Below are 20,034 nucleotides of genomic sequence, written 5' to 3' on the forward strand. Positions count from 1 at the left end.
ACCCAGGATTGATCCCCTTTAGAATGGACTGGTTGGATCTCCTTGCAGTCCAAGGGACTCTCAAGAGTCTTCTCCAGCACCACAGTTCAAAAGCATCAATTCTTCGGCGATCAGCTTTCTTCACAGTCCAACTCTCACATCCATACATGACCATGCAAAAAACCATAGCCTTGACTAGACGGACCTTGGTTGGCAAAATAATGTCTCTGATTTTTAATATGCTATCTAGGTTGGTCATAACTTTCCTTCCAAGGAGTAAGCGTCTTTTACACTTGATCTTAGCCAAAAGGCCAAGAAGTGATAGTAAGTGTCTTTTAATTTCATGGCGGCAATCAGCATCTGCAGTGATTTTGGAGCCCCAAAAAATAAAGTCTGACATTGGTTCCACTGTTTCCCCATCTATTTCCCATGAAGTGATGGGACCAGATCCCATGATCTTTGTTTTCTGAATGTTGAGCTTCAAGCCAACCTTTTCACTCTCCTCTTTCACTTTCATCAAGAGGCTTTTGAGTTCCTCTTCACTTTCTGCCATAAGGGTGGTGTCATCTGCATATCTGAGGTTATTGATATTTCTCCCAGCAATCTTGATTCCAGCTTGTGCTTCTTCCAGCCCAGCATTCCTCATGATGTACTCTGCATATAAGTTAAATAATGGACTGTACCAAACCAGGCTCTGTGTCCCCACTGTCTCCTGGACTTAGCTCAAGTTCATGTCCATTGAGTGGGTTATGCTGTCAAACCATCTCATCCTCTGTCCTCGCATTCTCCTTTGGCCTGCAATCTCTCCCAACATCAGGGCCTTTTCCAGTGAGTCAGCTTATCTCATATGCTGGCCAAAGTGTTGAAGCTTCAGCTTCAGCATAGTCCTACCAATGCAAATTCAGTTCTGAGTTCCTTTAGGATTGACCGGTTTGATCTTGCAGTCCAAGGCACTCTCAAGAGTATCCTTGTATCCTGAAACCAGGCTAAACTCATTAATTAATAGTAATAGCTGTTTTTTAGATCCCATTGAACTTTCTACATAGACATTTTGTCTGTAAATAAATGCACATTTATTTCTTCCTTTCCAATTGATGCATGTTAACTGATTTCTGTTAAAATTAAATCTCCAACACTTTTGTCACCTGATGAGAAGAGAAAACTCAATGCCAAAGACGGATTGAAGGCAGGAGGAGAAGGGAATGACAGAAGTTGAGATGGTTGGATGGCATCATGTCTCAAGGGACATGAGTTTGAGCAAGTTCTGGGAGATGGTGAAAGACAGGGAAACCTGGCAAGAAGCAGTCCATGGGGTCGCAAAGTGTTAGACTAGACTCGGAGACTGAACAACAACGCACTGATTTCTGTTGTAAGTGATTGGAGTTTCATGCTTCTTTGCCTCACTGTAAATTTACATTGGATGCTAAGCATTATCAAATTTCAATGCTTGATATTTTTCTATTCCTAAACTTATTCTTGAGCTTTATTATGGAATCCTGTTAAGATGGTTGGAAACAGTTTGATCCTTTTGGGTCTTACTTTTTAAGATTGGCTCTGTAGGACCAGAGCAGATCTTAGTGTAGGATGAAGTTAATTAAATGAAATCTTCAATGTCTGAGAAGGCTATAGCTGGAAACCTAAGGACTCTTTTTAAAAATTTTACTTAGGAAAATTATTTGTTTATTTTGCCTGTGCCAGGATTTGTTTACTGTGTGCAGATTTCCTTGCTTGCAGCCAGTGGGGGCTACACTCTAATTGCTGTGCTCAGGCTTCTTATTGCAGAGACTTCTCCTGCCGAGGAGCACTGAGTGTAGATCAATGTGAGCTCAGTAGATGTGGCACACTGGCTTACTTACCAGGCATGTAAGATCTTTCTGGCCTAGGGACTGAAACCATGTGCCCTGCATTGGCTGGCAGATTCTTAACCACTGGACCACCAGGGAACTCCAAACAAAGAGTTTTATACAGTATCAGAGTGATTGTAAAATATATCTGGACATATGATTGGTTCTTTCTATTACATTTTAAAATACTCATATACTTTAACCCAGTTTTGGGAATCTAAAATTCTTTTATATGTGAGCAAGGCAGAATCAACCACAGTATTAATTGCTGAATTGTTTGTCATTGTGAAAAAGTGGTAGGATATAAATCAGGGGGAAACATTGAGTAAATCATGGCAATTCCATCCTGCTGGAATAACATATGGCAATCAGAGAGCAAACCAGATAGCTGGGAACGAATGTGGAAAGAGATGAAAGCAAATTGCAGATTTCTGCGTCTGGCATATTCTTGTCTTTCAGGACTTTCTGACCCTATGAACATGCAGGGCAATGCTGAGTATAACCACCCAGAATAAACGCCACCCCCTTCAACTGCCAATGTTATCACTGGACATTAGGGAAAATCATTTCAGTATTTAGATTTCCATGTTGATTAACTAACTTCATAAACAATCATGACTTTTGGAATGATGTTGGTTTGGAACGTAGTGGTCTGCTCCATTTCCCCACGCTAAAAAAGCTCTTACTTAGAAACTTTAATTCAGTAAAGGTCTGTGAGGGGACATTGGGTAGAGGACACCCCCAAGAAGTGGATGTGGACCCCCAGAGTCAGGGAATGGAAGATGAAGGGAGGGTCAATAGCAGGGCCGATGCTTGCATTAATGAAGACTCTTTCCTATCTCACTTAAAAAAAAAAAAACATTAGAAATTCATTTTGTATTTGATGAAAAGTCTATACCAAGGTCGAGGACATCTATGGGTTTTGTCACCTGGTGTCCATTTTCCTTCTCTTGGTTCTGGTATCCTCCTGTCACCCTGGGAAATCACCCCTTTCCTTGTCTCTCACCCATTATGATTATGATAGTGGTGACTTCACCTCCGATTCCAGGAGTCAAAATGTGGCTGAACCTGGCCAATTGGAGCACTGCTTTCCTCCAGCAGTGTTGATATCATCCAACCAATGACACTTTGGATGCTATAGGGGAAGGAGGCTGGCAAGGGACAGAGTGGGAGCTGGAGCAAGAAGGCAGATCTCAGGGAACCAAATGCTGGATCCAGCCTTGCCTGAAGACAGAAACTACCTCTGTACCTTGTAGTTGCACAGACCCAGAAATTCTCCCTTTGGCTTAAACCAAGGTGGTTATTTTGTTTTGATTTGTTCCTTTTTTCATTTGCAATAGCAAAGTCTTCACTATCATTGAATTGAGGTACCATAGTTTTATGTATTATTTGATTTTGTTGCTAAGGGATTGGGTCTTAGCTAAGAAACCACCAAGCCATATGGTAGAAAAGAAGACAAATAAGAGTTCTTGTGGTTAAATCACCAAAGAGGGAGGGAATGGTTTACAAGGGGCAGATGGAGGAAAGAGAAAAAGCTGGAGAAGGGGCAATGGGAACAGCCCTAACTAAACAGTGCTCCCCAACCTGGTTCCGAAAGTTGAAGTCAGTTCACCAGGGGGATGGGACTCTCATCAGATTCTCCCTTCCTCAGCCAGCAAACGTGGAATCATTCAGCTACTTTGACCCCATCCATGGACTACAGAAGCTGCTAGGTTGCTTTAAAACCTGTCAGGTCCTGAATTATTCCGTTCCAAACTTTCCAATGGACTCCCTCTCATTTAGAGTTGAAGCCATAACCTTTCAGTGGCCTGAAAAGTCCTACATGGTTCAGCCTGCATCTTCTCTGGCTTCATAACCTCCCTTTGGTGTACCCCTTTGTCTAGTTGGATCCAGAAACACAGGGATCCTGGCCCTTTATGAAATATTAGAGTACATTTAACAAAATTTGTCACACACAAATTTGTGTGTGAAAACCTTGGGAGAAATTGAAGAAAACCTTAAAGTGCAGAGATAAAACACATGCATGTTCTTCAATCATGTCTGATGAGAGGAATTGATATTGTTCAGGGCTCAGCTTCCCTGAAACTCATCTATAATGTCCATCAAAATTCCAGCAAATACTCTTGTAGATATTGATGAGCTGATTTCTTAAACAAATACTTTCTTTCTGTCGCCCCATAGGGTCTTATTTGGGAAATGAGGAAACTTCATTGTGTTGCACAGGATTTTTTGTTGCAGTGAACAGACACTCCAGTCGCGATGCCCAGGCTCAGTAGTTTCTCCACTGCATGTAGGATCTTAGTTCCCCAACCAGAGATCAAAGCGGTATCCCCTGCATTGTGAGGCAGGTTCTTTTGGAAAAGATTTGTGGGGTTGTTTATGTAATTTTGGCTGGGCTGGGTTTTTGCTGCTGCACACATGGGGTTTTTCTATTTGTGGTGAGTGGGGGCTACCCTCTAGTTGCAGCAGATAAGCTTCTCTTTGTGGCGACTTATCTTGTTGCAGAGCACAGGCTCTAGGCACTCCAGCTTTAGTAGTTGCAGCTGTTGGGCTCTAGAGCACAGGCTCAGCGGTTGCGGTGCTCTGGCTTAGTGGCTTTTCAGCATGTGGGATCTTCCTGAAGCAGGGATCAAACCCATGTTCCCTGCATTGGCAGGTAGAGTCTCAACCACTGGACAACCAGAGAAGTTCCTGATGAGCTGATATTGAAATTTATGTGGGAACAGAAACCCGATGATAGCCTGAAGAATTGTGACTATGAACAAATAAAAATACTAACCCAGACTAATTCCATGGCTTACTCTACATGTCCAGTAGGGTAGCTGTGGATCCATGGGACAGAAATGACAATCCAGAAGCATTTCCAGACTTGTGTCTGTGGTCAGTGGATATTTGGTAGAGGAGTTTAGATAATTCAATGGAGGGAGGATAGTCTTTTGTTGAACAAATGGTTGTGAAATATCCATATGGGGAGAAACAAAGGTACATTTCCTTGTCTACTTACCTCCCCTCATTCACAAAGACGGTTATGTTCAAATGCTCAGAGCTTTACAGGCAAAAGTTAAGGGGACAAAAATTTAAGGACTCAGATGAGAACTTTGTGCCCTTTCAGTAGGCAAGTCTTTCAGGTATGAAGTCAATATCGATAAGCATGAGGAACAAAAGAACAATATGAACCCAGACTTCACCAATCAAAAATATCAGTCAGATTTTATCATTACTCTGTTGAAAATTGTATGAGTTTCCTAGGGCTTCCATCATAAAGTACCACAAAAGAGATACCTTCAGACCATAATTTTTTTTTTCTCTCACAGTTCAGGAGGCCGGAGTTTGAGACTGTGATTTTGGCAGAGCTGATTCCCTCTGATGGTGCCGAGAGAAGAGTCAGTTACAGGCCTCTCTTATCGGTTCTGGTGGTGGCCTGCAGCGCCTGGCCTTCTCTGCCTTGTAGACACGTCACTCCAACTTTCCCTCTGTCTTCACATGGCCTCTCTCTGTGTGTGTTCACGTGGCTTTCTTATAAAGATATCAGTCATTGGATTAGTGCCACCATAGGAGAAGGGGACGACAGAGGATGAGATGGTTGGATGGCTTCACCGACACAATGACATGGGTTTGGGTGAACTCTGGGAGTTGGTGATGGACAAGGGAGGCCTGGCGTGCTGCAGTTCATTGGCTCGCAAAGAGTCAGACACAACTCAGCGACTGAACTGAACAGAACTGAACACAGTGTGACCTCATCTTAACTTATTATATCTGCAAAACCCTAATTCCAAATCAAGTCACATCCACAGGCTCCAAGGATTGAAACTTCAACACCTTTATTGGGGGGACACAATCCAATTCACAGCCACCCTCCACCACCTCCCACTTCACTCTGAGCACAAGCGCTCAGCATGTCCCCTGAGGCCTCCACATTCAGTCCCTGTCAACTCTTGGCCCCCTGTCCTGCTGCTCTCCTCTTTACCCACTCTGCTCCAGCCACACTAGTCTCTTCACACTCCTAAACCTCCCTCAAGTTCTCTCTTAGTCTCTGCTTCACAATGAAGCTGATCCTGACCACCCGGTTGAAAATGGAAAACCACTCCTCCAAGAGCTCCCCTTCCTCCTGCTACAGTTCAGGCCAGAGTTCTCACCACCTTCCCACAGGCTACCTAGTTTCATTGTTTTTTCATTTCTTGACGGTCTCTCCTGGCTGGACTGGAACATCCACGTAGGCCTGAAAAGATGACCAGAAAAAAAGTGTTCCTTGAGTTACTGAATAAATAAAGCTACTATAGAAAATGAAAGAAAATATCCTAGTGAGATAGGGGTGTGGAAGTTCTTCCTAAACATTGATTTAAGCCCATAGAAGATTAAATCAAGAATATACGTACATTTTCGATATCCTGCTGATTATCGAGAAGACAACTACAATTCTGATTTGTGGAAATGGGCAAAGGATAAAAATTGGCTAGTTACAGAAGAGGAAACCCTCTAAGGTCGCAGGATATGGTAGGAGTGAAGATGGATGCAGTGTGACAGGGGGCATCCTAGCAACTTTGTCCTGCACTGTAACCACTTCTCTAACTTCTGCTTTCTCCTTGAATAAAGTATATGTGTGAGTGGGCTCAATCATGTTTGACTCTTTGTGACCCATGGACTGGTCCAGGCAAAAATACTGGAGTGGGTTCCCATTTCCTTCTCCAGGGGATCTTCCCTACCCAGGGATTGAACCTGTGTCTGTTGCATCTCTTGTTTTGGCAGGCAGATTCTTTACCACTAGCGCCACCTGTGTTTCAAATGCCTGAAAGAAAGTGTGTGGCTTTACAAATCATGAACTCCTTATTGCCAAATTAAGACTTAAATTGAAAGAAGTGGGGAAAAACACTAGGCCATTCAGGTATGACCCAAATCAAATCCCTTATGATTATACAGTGGAAGTGACAAATAGATTTAAGGGACTACATCTGATAAATAGAGTGTCTGATGAATTATGGACGGAGGTTCATGACATTGTACAGGAGACAGGGATCAAGGCCATCCCCAAGAAAAAGAAATGCAAAAAAGAAAAATGACTGTCTGAGGAGGTCGTACAAATAGCTGTGAAAAGAAGAGGAGCAAAAAGCAAAGGAGAAAAGGAAAGATATACCCATTTGAATACAAAGTTCCAAAGAACAGCAAGGAGAGATAAGAAAGCATTCCTTAGGGATCAATGCAAAGAAATAGAGGAAAACAATAGAATGGGAAAGACTAGAGATATCTTCAAGAAAATTAGAGATACCAAGGGAACACTTCATGCAAAGATGGGCTCAATAAAGGACAGAAATGGTACGGACTTAACAGAAGCAAAAGATATTAAGAAGAGGTGTCAAGAATACACAGAAGAACTGTAGAAAAATGTCTTCACGACCCAGAAAATCACGATATGTGAACACTCCCTGAGAGCCAGACATCCTGGAATATGAAGTCAAGTGGGCCTTAGAAAGCATCACTAAGAACAAAGCTAGTAGAGGTGATGGAATTCCAGTTGAGCTATTTCAAATCCTAAAAGATGATGCTGTGAAAGTGCTGCACTCCATATGTTAGGAAATTTGAAAAACTCAGCAGTGGTCACAGGACTGGAAAAGGTCAGATTTCATTGCAATCCAAAAGAAATAAAACTCCAAAGAATGCTGAAACTACCACACAATTGCAGTCATCTTACATCCTAGTAAAGTAATGCTCAAAATTCTCCAAGCCAGGCTTCAGCAATAGGTGCATGGTGAACTTCCAGATGTTCAAGCTCATTTTAGAAAAGGCAGAGGAACCAGAGATCAAATTGCCAACATTTTCTGGATCATCGAAAAAGCAAGAGAGTTCCAGAAAAAAAAAATCTACTTCTGCTTTATTGACTATGCCAAAGCCTTTGAATGTGTGGATCACAATAAACTGTGGAAAATTTGGAAAGAGATAGGAGTATCAGACCACCTGACCTGCATCTGGAGAAACCTGTATGCATATCAGGAAGCAACAGTTAGAACTGGACATGGAAAAACAGTCTGGTTCCAAATAGGAAAAGGAGTACATCAAGGCTGTATATTTTCACCCTACTTATTCAAATTATATGCAGAGTACATCATGAGAAAGGCTGGGCTGGAAAAACACAAACTGGAATCAAGATTGCAGGAGAAATATCAATAACCTCAGATACACACATGAAACCACCCTTATGGCAGAAAGTGAAGAGGAACTAAATAGCCTCTTGAAGAAAGTGAAAGACGAGAGTGAAGAAGTTGGCTTAAAGCTCAACATTCAGAAAAGATCATGGCATCCGGTCCCATCACTTCATGGCAAATAGGTGGGGAAACAGACTAAACACTGGCTGACTTTATTTTTTTGGCTCCAAAGTCACTGCAGATGGTGATTGCAGCCATGAAATTAAAAGACGCTTACTCTTTGGAAGGAAACTTATGACAAACCTAGACAGCATAGAGGTGGAGGTGGAGGTGGTGAAGTTTATTAATCTAATTAAAAATGAAGTTGCATTTCCATTTTCCAAAACCACCCATTCACCAGCGTACTGTGTCACTAAACATTATGTACGATTTTACTTTGCAACAGAAACCATTACATTTAAAAATTCATTACAGCAAGGTTAGTTAGACACATGATGGATGCAGCTTTAATCCTGCCATATATTATTACAGTTAAAATGTAAATGATGAAAAATACTTTGTGCTTATCAGCATTTATGTGGAAATGTGTTTTACAGTGATATATGGTGTTATATTTCTATTATTGTGATGAAAAAGAAAGTAATACAAAAAGACAAAGTGTTTATTAAAACATGAAAAAAAAAAGAAATAAATGGTTTTGCAGCACTGAAGAAATTATAGAAAGTAAATAAGCTAGATCAGACCTGTTTTATGTAGTAATTTTATAGTTTATTTTAATTATTTCAGTTGTAAAATATTGTTATACTGTTCATTAGTTCTGATTGTTCATATTAAACTATTGTAATGCAAATAAATAAATAATTAGAAAAAAAATAGATAACAAAAAAAATAAAAAAAAATAAAAAGAATGCATTTAAATAAAAAAAAATAAAATAAATAAAAAGCTGAAACATTATTTGTCAACACAGTTCCATCTAGTCAAAGCTATGGTTTTTCCAATAGTCATGTATGGATGAGAGAGTTGAACTATAAAGAAAGCTGAGCCCAGAAGAATTGATGATTTTGAAATCTGGTGTTGGAGAAGACTCTTGAGAATCCCTTGGACTGCAAGGCGATGTAACCAGTCCATCCTAAAGGAGATCAGTCCTGGGTGTTCATTGGAAGGACTGATGCTGAGGCTGAAAGTCCAATATTTGGCCACCTTATGCAAAGAGCTGACTCATTTGAAAAGACTCTGATGCTGGGAAAGATTGAGGGCAGTAAGAGAAGAGGACAACAGAGGATGAGATGACTGGATGGCATCACCAACTCAATGGACATGGGTTTGGGTAAACTCTGGGAGTTGGTGATGCACAGGGAGTCCTGGTGTGCTGTGGTTCATGAGGTCGCAAAGAGTCAGACATGACTGAGCAAATGAACTGAACTGATGTACAAATTGGACCACCTGAATCATTTGCTCTCCAAGGAGTTCACTGACACCATCCACACACACCTCCTGAAAATCCTTTCCCACTCTTTTCAAACAGGTCCAGCTTAGCATCTGCAGCCTTTGAAACATCCCCCTTGCATGTTTTTCAACTTAAATATCAGCTTTATTACTGAAGAAACTGATTGGAAAGAATGTGACTTGGGCATCTGAGCCAAGTCAAGTTGTTGACTTCCTCCAGATTGGCTGAGACCTGGGGATGGCCACTCTCAGGGAAACAGGGGCCCTGAGGATTGATCCACCTTCCCAGGCTGCTGCCTCCCATGGTCATCTTCATTCCCTTTCACACTCTGACATTTGTGACAGACCAATTTTCTTCCATACATATTATCTTTTAGATTTTCTTTCTCATACTGAGCCAGATTATCTGTTACATGCACCCTTTCTGTAATATTCCTGTGTCACTCTATAATGCTTTTTCCATCACACATACACGCTCACACACCCCATCTCTCCTAGACTCCATCTCTGACACTCTGTGTGCCACACACTCATATTGTCATGGTATCTGAGAGAGTTAACTTAGGTTGGTACGGAGACCAAGGCTCTTTAAGGAGGAGGTGAGCATTCTTTCTTTTTCACATTCTTTTTCTTTAGACACAGAGGCCTGTTAGGCAGCAGAACCTCTTGCTCAAGGACATGCTTTTTTTTTTTTTTTTTTTTTTTTTGAGCTCAGAACCTATGTTATGAGAGAAGGTCTGGGTAAAACTTCCATAGCCTTGAGCTCTGGGTTAACCCATTTATTCTGGTTAATATCCTGCCCATGTCATCCTTGGATGTATGTTATGGGAAAGGGTCTGGGCAAATTTTTCATAGCCTTGAGTCATCCTTTTATCTATTCTCAGCAGCTAGCAAAAATGTATTAAATGCTCTGCTTAAACCAGCAAACCAGGTACTCTTTCTACCCCATTCTGATATCTATATCAGAAGATTTTTCTATCATTTTCACTGTAATAAAAGCACTGGGTGACTGAAACTGTGTCTCTTGGTTCCAGAATTAAATATTCTCCTTTGCAGACCATGAATCCGGAGGCACCGTTCACCATTCACTGGTCATGTTAAGTTATCATCTACCATCATGTGGGTTTGCGACCACTATCACTATTATCTGCATCTTAAGTCTCTTCCCATCACATTCTGTCTTTTTAAAATCTTGTCCCAATCACACATTCCCTCTGTCACACTCACTCAACACCATGCACCTGTCACAGTGGTAAAGTCTCTGAGAAACTCATTGTATCATACAGTGCCTTTCCTTCATACTTCTGTCACTGTCTTTTTACACACATTATGTGTCATTGGTATTATCTTTTCCTTTGCAGATCTCATCATTCAGCTCCAACTTAAGTCCAGTGCCTGATGGAACACTATGGTCATCATAGTTTTGAGAAATGGAGAAACTAAAATGCACAGACCTTGAGCCCCTTCTGTTGGGGAGAGAGTGGGTGTGTGTAATTTGTGTGGAGGAGACCTGCATCATGGGAGACCAGATATTGACATGGCAATACTGTCTGAAAACTGACTTGATGGACGAACACATGGAAAGCCCATGTAACAGTGTATGGACTGTAGCAAGTGTTAGCTATCATTACAGATGAAGAGCAGAAGTACAGATGTGGAGTGGGCAGAGGGAGGACGCTGGTGGGTCATGTGTCTTTTTTTTTTTAGACTCTGTATTGTAGCATCTTGCCCTCTAGTGCATTGCAGCTAGTGAGCCCCCTTCTACAGCACAGCTATTCTTACAAATGTTCCCCCAACCTGACAGTGGGCCCCTGAGGGAGACATATGTCTAGGCTCCCGCTGGGGTCTTCTAGGCCACAGAGCATGGGACAGGCACAGGCCTTAGACAGGATCTACCCACACCTTAAAACTGACTCGGAGCCAGATTGGAGAGAAACTGGGTGGGTGGAAAGTCTGGACAGGGATGCCCCACCTCTGAGCAGCCATTGCAGGGGCCTCTCTCCCTGAACTGAGGGTGGGGGAAGGCTGCTGGCCTTGGATTTGAGGGCTGAGAGGGCTCTCCAGCCAGGGTGTTGAGAGGACTCTCCAGCCGCGGGGTGGGGATCAGGGATGGGTGAGGGCAAGATACTGGACGGGGTCCAGGTGAACATTGCCCTTCCCCAAGTCCTTGTGTCTAGCAGGTTCCTTTGGTGTTTCTGAGGGGCCAAGGGCAAGCCCACAGCCTGGAGTCCCTGCACTCTGTGTGCCTGGAGCCCCAGGCAGCCCAGCCCCATGCCATCCCCAGTGATTCTAAAAGCAGTCCTGGCTTCCCTCCCCAGGTGGGCAGGCACAGCAGGCTCCAGGGCCGGGCCAACCCACTCCTATGTGAAGGCATCTGTGAAAGCATGCCTGCAGACATTTATGCCCATGTTAAAACATCTCAACCGTGCTCCCTTTCACACACACACACACACACACACACACACACACATGCACAAAGGGATATACCCATGTGCATGCATGTTACCACATGCTCTCTTGTGACCACACATACATGCCCATGTGCAAGCACATCCACACACAGACACCTGCACATGCCTAGGTGCATGAATCTGGGCATGTGTTCTCTCTCTGAAACACACCCACGCACACACCAATGGGCAGTGGGCACTCTCTAGGGCACACACACATATATGCACATTCACATGCCTATGTGCATGAATCTGTGCAGGGACTCTCTCTCACAAACACACCAATACACATGCTTATGTCCATGCATCTGCCCATGCGCTCACACACCCAGACGCACATACACACACATGAGCTATGTCTGAGACACCAGAGGGACAGACCGGCCCTGACCCAGGGGTTCCCGACTCCCTTCTGGGAGTCGGTGACAAGGACCTGCACTCAGCAGGATGGTCACCTGTGAGTGACGCCAGGCTGGCAGCAGCGCAGACTTGGAGGTGCACAGGGACCATGGCTCACTTGGGGTTTGCAGTCTTGGAATGGAAACAGTCACCTTCCCTGAGGAGTGGGGCAGGGTCTGTTAGAGCATGCACACTGAGGTTCTGCCCCCACACTAAAGGGTGGAGTGCCACCAAGAGGCCTCATGGCTGAGCCGTTTGCCAGGTTTCTAGGCCCAAGGCATGCCTGACTTAGAGGGCCCAGACCACGTGGGTGTGTGTCTCTGCACGTGCATTGGGGCAACATGGCGCACAAATGCATGAAACTTCAGCACAGGGCGCCCTTTACCCGAGAGCCTGCAGTCATCGTGGGAACCAATGGTTGGTGGTAACCAATCATGAGGCAGGAATAGGGTGTGTGTGTGCAGGTGCTCTGCCGATGCTGAGATGCTGGTCGCACTACCAGGCTGGGATCTGTAGGCTCGGTCCAGTCTTTCCCACTGCGGAAGGAGGAGTAGTGGGTTCAAGATGGAGTCTGAGGCACAAGGTGGAGGAGCCAGGAGGGCGGACGATGAAGAGGTAGGTGCCGTGGCCTCTGCAGCGGGCACAGAATGTGGCGACCAAGGCATGCTGGCTGGTGCTGGTGGTTGTGATGGCCCTGGTGATACAGCTGGCCCTGGTGACGCCATTAGTCATAAAGTCCATGGCACCTCCAGCGACCAGGCTAATCCAGAGGCCCCAGTGATGCAGGAGAGTCAGATGGTGCAGCCGGTGCCATTCCACAGATCCTGGGGGCACCACACGCACCAGGACCTGGAGGAGTCGCTGCACCCAGAACCGGAGCTCTGAGTAACAGAGTCTTCCAGTTGTATCCTATTCCAGGATCCCTGGTTGGCTGGGTGGCAGCAGGGGTTTGGCTTTGGGCTAGGGGTGGTTTGGGGTGTTGCAGGCAGCAGGGCCTAAACTGTAGGAGGAGGGTACTCTGTGGGGCTGGAGGGTATGGGCTAGGGGTACTCTGGCTGCCAGGGGATGGTGGTGAGGAAAAGCAACCTGATGGGATCCAGAGGGTCGGGCAGGATGTCCAGGGTGTCTGGTGGCGGCCTTGTGAGAGAAGGCGGTTCTCCATGAGCAGGGAGCCTGACTTAGAAGCAAAATGACTAGCATGGATGGTGGTGAGGAAAAGCAATTTGAAGAGAACCAGAGGGTCGGGCAGTGACATGCAGGGTGGCCAGCAGTGGCCTTGTGGGAGAAGGCAGGTTGCCGGGAGCAGGGAACCTGATATACAGGCAAAATTACTAGTGTGTATGGTGCCTTAACCTTATTTCCACAAGTAGCTTATCTGTGCCTTTCTCATCACACTTGGAGGCAGACAGTGCCCGCTACCTCCTGATTTGATGTACTCAATTGTGATGGCCGGTTCAGAGGGAGCTCTCCGTTAATGGCCACATGTTGGTTCTGTCAGCTCTAAAGGGGGCTGTGGTGAGGAAGGGAGTGGTGGGTGTTTACCAGTCTCAGCCCAGGGAGAGCCATGATGGAGGGCTAAGCCTAGGGGAGACGTGTAGTGTTCTGGCCTTGTCGGTGTGCAGGAACAGAGGGAGGATGTGCTCCTCTTCCTCCTTCTCGGCGGGAAGTTAAATTTCATTTACCCTCCCTTTTAGCCAAGTGACTGCTGAAGACTATGCCCTGCTCCAGACGGCCATCGACTTCTGTCTGGAGCAGATTTCCCTGGTGATGCGGACTTCACAGAACTTTGTGCCCTACCTTTTTCCTCACTCTCAGCACAAACGAGGGCCTTAAACCTAGCCTAAGGGCCCTAGCCTTAATTGTTTTTCCTGAGCGCATTGCTTTCTGCAGTAGTTTATTTGGGCTTCATCTTGTGCCTGTGCTGCTGCTTGTCTCAGGGTCCGCATAGTTTGTTTGGTGACTGTCAACTGCAGAAAAGAAAACTGAGCTACTGTGCTGTCTCTGACTTTAGTTTTAGTTTGTTCACTTCCAAATACTGCATTCATCTTCTGGTTGGAGGGGAGGTTCTGAGATCCAGATATTCAAGGATTACAACATAAGTGAAGACAATGTAAGAAGTGGGAGAATAAGAAAGTTGTGTACTGCCATTAACTATTGATTTCGAAATATTTTGTCAGTTTAATAGTTATATTTATATATTAAGATATAATACCAGAATGTTGATGTGGTTGTTCAGTCTCTAACTAGTGTCAAACTCTTTGCAACCCCATGGACTGTAGCTCACCAGGCTCTGTGTCCCCACTGTCTCCTGGACTTAGCTCAAGTTCATGTCCATTGAGTGGGTTATGCTATCAAAACATGTCATCCTCTGTCCTCCCATTTTCCTTTTGCCTTCAGTCTCTACCAACATCATGGTCTTTTCCAGTGAGTCAGCTTTTCGCATCTTCTGGCCAAAGGGTTGAAGCTTCAGCTTCAGCATCAGTCCTTCCAATGAAAATTCAGGACTGATTTCCTTTAGGATTGACTGGTTTGATCTTGCAGTCCAAGGCACTCGCAAGAGTATCCTTGTATTCTGAAACCATGCTAAACTCATTATTAATTACAATAGCTCTTTTGTAGATCCCATTGGACTTCCTACATAGACAATGATTTTGTCTGTAAATAATTACATATTTATTTCTTCCTTTCCAATTGATGCATTTTAACTGATTTCTGTTGAAATGAAATCTCCAACACTTTGGCCACCTGTTGTGAAGGGCCGAATCATTGACAAAGACAGATTGAAGGCAGAAGGAGAAGGGAATGACAGAAGTCGAGATGGTTGGACGGCATCGTGTCTCAAGGGACATGAGTTTGAGCAAGTTCTGGGAGATGGTGAAGGACAGGGAAGCCTGGCGAGAAGCAGTCCCTGGGGTCCCAAGAGTTAGACTCGACTGAGTGACTAAACAACAAAACACTGATTTCTGTTATAATCGATTGGAGTTTCCTGCTTCTTTGTCCCCTGGTAAATTTACATTTGATGCCAAGAATTATCAATTTTCCCTTGCATGCTTGAGATTTTTCTATTCCTGAACTTACTGTTGAGCTTTATTCCAGAATCCTGTTAAGATGCTTGGAAACAGTTTGATCTTTTCGGGTCTTACTTTTTAAGATTGGCTCTGTAGGAGCAGAGCAGATCTTAGTGTAGGATGAAGTTAATTAACTGAAATCTTCAATATCCAAGAAGGCTATAGCTGGAAACAAGGACTTTTTAAAAATTTCATGTATGAAAAGTATTCATTCATTTTTGGCTGTGCCGCCTTTTGTTAACTGTGTGCGGGTTTTCTGTGCTTGCAGCCAGTGGGGGCTACTCTATAATTGCTGTGCTCAGGCTTCTTATTGCGGAGGCTTCTCTTGTTGTGGAGTAGGGACACTAGATCTGGGTGAGCTCAATAGATGTGGCATACAGCCTTAATTGCACTGGCCTTGTGGGATCCTCCTGGCCCAGGGATCGAACCCATGTGCCCTGCATTGGCAGGTAGATTCTTAACCACCATACCACCAGGAAAGCCAAAACAAGGAGACCTATACAGTGTGAGAGTGACACTAAAATCCATCTGGACATTTGTTTGGCACTTTTTATTACATTTTAAGATGTTCATATCTTTTGACCCAGTTTTGGAAATCTATCATGGAAAATTCTTGTATATGTGAGCAAGGCAGATTCGACCACAGTATTAATTACTGCATCATTTGTCATTGTGAATAAGTGGTAGAATGTAAATCCAGGGGGAATGTTGAGTAAATAATTGTGATTCCATGCTGCTGGAGTAACATATGGCAATCAGAGAGCAAATCAGAGAGCTGGGAACTAAAATGGAAAGAGATGAAAGCAAATTGCAGAATTATGGGTCTGGCATATTTTTGTCTTTCAGGACTTAACAAACATGAATATGATGGACAATGCTGAGTATAACCACCCAGAATAAGCACCTCCCCCTCCAATGTCATCACTGAACATTAGGGAAAATCATTTCAGTATTTAGATTTCCATGTTGTTTAACTAACTTCATAAAGAATCATGACTTTTGAAATGATGTTGCTTTGGAGCACAGAAGTCTGCTCCATTTCCCTATTGACAAAAAGCAGTTACTTAGAAACTTTAATTCAGCAAAGGTCTGTGAGGGAGCATTGGGAAGAGGACACCCCCAAGAAGTGGATATGGACCCCCAGAGTCAGTGGATGGAAGCTGATGGGAAGATCAGAAGCTCGCATTAAAAAAGAATCATTTCGTATCTTACTTAAAAAAAAATTAGAGATTGATTTTGAATCTGATGAAAAGTCTATACCAACATCAAGGACATCTATGGGTTTTGTCACCTGGTACCCATTTTCCTACTCTTGGTTCTGGTATCCTCCTGTCACTCTGGGAAATCACCCCTTTCTTTTTCTCTCACCCATTATGGTTATAATAGAGTTGATTTTGCCTCCAATTACCGGAGTGGGCATGTGGCTCAATCTGGTCAATTGGAGCACTGCTTTCCTCCAGCCATGGTGATATCATTCAACCAGTGACAGTTTGGGAGCTGTAGGAGAGACAGGTTGGCAAGGGACAGAGTGGGAGCAGGAGCAAGAAGGCAGATCTCAGGGAACCAAATGCTGGATCCAGCCTTGCCTGAAGACAGAAACTACCTCTGTACCTTGTAGTTACACAGACCCAGAAATTCTCCTTTTGGCTTAAACCAAGGTGGTTATTTTGTATTGATTTGTTCCTTTTTTCACCTGCAATAGGGAAGTCTTCAATATTATTGAATTGAGGTACCACAGTTTTATTTATTATTTAATTTTCTTGCTACGGGATTGGCTCTTAGCTGAGAGACCATCAAGCCATATGGTAGAAAAGAAGACAAATGAGAGTTTTTGCGGGTAAATCACCAAAAAGGGAGGGGATGGTTTATAACAGGCAGATGGAAGAAAGGGCAAAAGCTGTGGAAGGGGCACGGGGGACAGCCTTTTCTAGGCAATGCTCCCCAACCTGGCCCCAAATGATGAAGTCAGTCCCCCAGGGGGATGGGACTCTCATCTGATTCTCCCTTCCTCAGCCAGCAAACTTGGAATCATTCAGCTACTTTGCCCCATCCATGGACTGCTGAAGCTGCATGGTTGCTTTAAAACCTGTCAGGTCCTGTAATTATTCTGTTCGAAACCCTCCAACAGGCTCCCTCTCAATCAGAGGTGAAGCTACAACCTTTCAGTAGACTGGAAAGTCCTGCGTGATCCAGCCTTCGTCTTTTCTGGCTTCATAACTTCCCTGTCCAGTAGCCCTTTGCCTAGTTGGATCAAGAAACACAGGGCTCCTTGCCTGTGGGCTATGCTCTAGTTGCAGTAGATAAGCTTCTCCTCATAGTGACTTATCTTGTTGTGGAGCACAGGCTCTAGGTGGTCCAGCTTCAGTAGTTGCAGCTGGCAGGCTCTAGAGCAAAGGCTCAGTGGTTGTTGTGATCGGGCTTAGTGGCATTTCAGCTTGTGGGATCTTCCTGAAGCAGGGATCAAACCCATGTTCCCTGCATTGGCAGGTAGAGTCTCAACCACTGGACAACCAGAGAAGTCCCTGATGAGCTGATCTTGAAATTTATGTGGGAACAGAAACCTGATGATAGCCTGAAGAATTGTGACTATGAACAAATAAAAAGACTAACCCAGTCTAATTACATGGCATACTCTATATGTCCGTTGCTGGAGCTGTGGATCCATGAGACAGGACTGACAATCCAGAAGCATTTTCAGTCTTATGTCTGTGGTCAGTGGTTATTTGGTAGAGGAGTTTAGAGAATTCAATGGAGGGAACATAGTCTTTTCTTGAACAAATGGTTATGGAATATTCATATGGGGAAAAACAAACCTCCATTTCCTTGTGTACTTACCTGCCATCATTCACAAAGACGGTTACTTTCAAACTCTCAGAGCTTTACAGGCAAAAGCTAAAGGATAAAAAGTAAAGGATTCAGACGAGAACTTTGTGACTTTTCAGTAGGCAAGTCTTTCATGTATGAAGTCAATATAGATAAGTATGAAGAACAAAAAGAACAATATGAACCCAGACTTCACCAATCAAAAATACCAATCAGATGATATCACTACTCTGTTGAAAATTGTATGAGTTTCCTAGGGTTTCCATCATAAAGTACCACATAGGAGTTGTCTTCACACAAGAGAAATTTATTCTCTCACAGTTCAGGAGGCTCTGATGGCGCCGAGGGAAGAGTCAGTTCCAGGCCTCTCTCTTAGCTTCTGCTGGTGGCCTGCAGAGCCTGGCCTTCTCTGACTTGTAGACACTTCACTCCAACTCTTCCTGTATCTTCACACAGCCTCTCTCTGTGTGCGTTCATATGACTTTCTTAAAAATGAATCCAGTCATTTGATTAGGGTCACCAGAACATAGTGTCCTCATCTTAACTGAGCTAATTACATCTGCAAAACCCTAATACCAAATCAAGTCACATCCACAGGCTCCAGGGTTTGGGACTTCAACATCTTTTCCTGGGGGATACAATCCAACCCACAGCCAGCCTCCACCACCTCCCAATTCACTCTGAGCACAAGCCCTCAGCATGGGCCCTGAGGCCTACACATCCAGTCCCTGTCAGCTCTTGGCCCCCAGTCCTGCTGCTCTCCTGTTCACCCACTCTCCTCCAGACACACTGGTCTCCTCACACTCCAAAACCTCCCTCAAGGCTTCACTCAGTCTCTGCTGCACAATGAAGCAAACCCCGACCACCCAGTTGAAAATGTATAACTATCGGGGACCTGCCTCGATATGGACCCAGGGTATCCTCGGGATGAATGGCGTCGGTGTCAGAGAGAGAGAGAGAGAAAGAGAGAGAGAGAGACAGAGGCTGATAATTCCTTGGTATACGCAGGAAACCAATAAAACCCCAGCACGGGGTTTGCTCTGTTTACATAGGCCACAGGCGCCCTCTCGAATCACTGGAGGCACCCCACCAGGGCACCCGCTCGAGTGGGTCTTAGAAGCCCAGGCAGATAAGTAAATGCAGAGGGCCCATCCCTCCAAGGATCTCAACCAGAAAAAGGAGAATAGAGAAAAGGATGGAAAAAGAGAAAGAACGACACGGGGAGACCAAGCTTCAGTGAGCAAGGCCCAAAACTTTATTTTCCAGTGCTGCTTTTATACCGTAAGTTGTGCACATAAAAAATAGAGAAAGGGAGGTATAAAGTCATGCCAGAATCACGCAGGGTTCACGCAGGGTCAGCAATCTTGACCCTTATCAGGATCAGGGCTTATTTTGGTATGTCTCATGATATCCAAAAGTTTTAGGTGCTTTACATCATCTTCTGGCCAGGAGGCCTGCTAACAGTTTATGGCCCTCTCTCCTAACAAAGTTTTAGTTAGCTAGAAAAAGGCTTATATTCTTTCAAGGTGATTTTCCTAAAGTCAGGCGCTATTCTCCAAAGACACATGAAAAGGTTACATTCCTATAAGGCAAGGGTGTAGTGAGCTACAAGAAAGGAATTTATTAACTTAAGATCTGATGTGGTTAAATCAAAGGCTACTACTTATTTTCTCTATATGTGATTAATATATTTCCAAGGATACAATAGAAAATATGGAAACTTTGCAGCAAGCATTGATTCAACAATGAAATCTTTTTTAGTACTATTCTAATCATTTTAACTTCTTCAACAAATTCCTGTATTTTAGAATATTAGGTTTTCTGTACTTGCATGGCTGGGAGGCTGTAAACAGTCACATTCGTAGTTGTAAGAGCCCGGACAAACTT

The sequence above is a fragment of the Moschus berezovskii genome, chromosome X (assembly GCF_049115385.1).
Source record: "Moschus berezovskii isolate FMDL1 chromosome X, NW_MosBer_1.0, whole genome shotgun sequence".
Taxonomy (NCBI): Eukaryota; Metazoa; Chordata; class Mammalia; order Artiodactyla; family Moschidae; genus Moschus; species Moschus berezovskii.